This window comes from Berghia stephanieae, chromosome 9 (assembly GCF_034508935.2).
Source record: "Berghia stephanieae isolate SIO BIC M18660-M18661 chromosome 9, UCSD_Bste_1.3, whole genome shotgun sequence".
Taxonomy (NCBI): Eukaryota; Metazoa; Mollusca; class Gastropoda; order Nudibranchia; family Aeolidiidae; genus Berghia; species Berghia stephanieae.
Genome location: NC_088368.1, coordinates 40987562 through 40989481, shown reverse-complemented (window position 1 = coordinate 40989481; position 1920 = coordinate 40987562).

Below are 1920 nucleotides of genomic sequence, written 5' to 3'. Positions count from 1 at the left end.
GAAAAGTGCCAGAAGACAATAGAGAATAAAAAATTTTTTCGTCTGGTGACGGTATCATATAATTCTCTTCCATTCATCTCTGTCCATTCTAGGATAAAAAATATATATAAATAGAGCATTTATATTGAGCATTTATATAGCGCAATCAATATCCACTAAACGTGCTCAACGCGCTTTACAAGGGGTCCCTGGCCAACAGCAACACGTAACATGTAGACGGGACATGACGCCTGTTAGGCGATATTACAATTTTTTTAGGACAGAGACAACGCTGTTAACACCCAGGTACTCATTTTACACCTGAGTACAGTGAGAGAATGTGAGTAAAGAGCCTTCTCCAAGGACTCAACTATGCGCCGAGCGCAGGCTCGAACCCAGGACCTTCCCATCCGAAAGCGAGTGTCATACCACTAAACCACATAGCCGCATTTACATCAATAAAACATACAAACTCAACCCAGGTCAAACCTTGGTCATCCCGTCATAAAACCATTTTGAGACGGCCGAGCGCGAGGCTCGAACCCAGGAACTTCCGATCCGAAAGCGAGTGTCATACCACTATAGATAGTATGCGCTTGACTAAGAAGTTCATAACATTGCCATCCGGAAGTATAACGGACCAACACACAAACTATGTGTAATCATGAACGTTTATAGTCTGGATAATACCGTTTAGTGAGTAATACTCATAAACGCGGATGGCAAAAAACAATAACAAAGATCTGAGTGACGTCATCTTCGATCTATCTATACCACATAGCCGCAAAGATCTATTTATATAACTCGCCTAGGTACTCCCCTTCTTCATTTACCTCCATCCCCCCCCCCCCCCCCCCCCCCCCCCCCCCCCCCCCCCCGTATCATATCTTTCAATATAAAAATCGGCCAAAATATCACTTTAAATTTAAATTCGGACAGGCGGCCGAAAAGTGTTTGGCTCGTCTAGCCAGGACTGTCGTACTCTGGAAAAACACACATTAAAAAATTTGGCCAGAAAACTCGTCCTTCAAATATCGATCGATTTAAATGACCATGATCTTGGAAAATCTCACAAAGCTTGGACGTTGATAAAGTCTCTCTCTCTCTCTCTCTCTCTCCTCTCTCTCTCTCTCTCTCTCTCTCACACACACACACACAAACACACACACAACATATAGATAGAATGCGCTTGGCCGAGGAGTTCACAACATTGCCATCCGGAAGTATAACGACCAACACACAAACTCTGTGTAACCATGAACTTTTATAATCTGGTTAATACAGTTTAATGAGAACAACTCACAAACGCGGATGGCAAAAAAAAAAAAAATAACAAAGGCCTGAGTGACGTCATCTCCGAACTATCTATACAGGACACACCATTTTATTCCTACTTTCATCCCATAGTCTACACACTACACACCAAGCAGGTGTGCTGATGTATGGACTTCCAAGGACAGCAGAAGAGAGGCAAAAACACACGAAACAAAATACTTACCAAACTCCGGATGTCCTTTTGTGTTGTACACATTCATCTATCAAATATAACTGTCATGCTCTTGAAAAAAAATATATTTAGAAATTTGGTCAGAAAACTCGTCCTTCAATATATCGATCGATTTAAATGACCCTCGTCTTAACTTCAAACTTGGGACTTCGCGAAGTATTAATGACAATGACAATACTAAAAAATTAAAAAAAAAACTCTCTCAACTCTTCGCAAAGTCCCAGGTTTTAGAGTTTTGGGGTTTTTTTTTTCAAGATGAGGGTCATTTAAATCGATGGATATTTGAAGGACGATCTTTCTGGCCAAATTTTAAATACGTGTTTGTCCAGAGTACGGCAGAATAGACGTTGGTATAGATAGAATGAGGTTGACGTCACTCAGGTCTTTGTTATTGTTTTTTAGCCATCCGCGTTTATGAGTAATTCTCGCTTAAC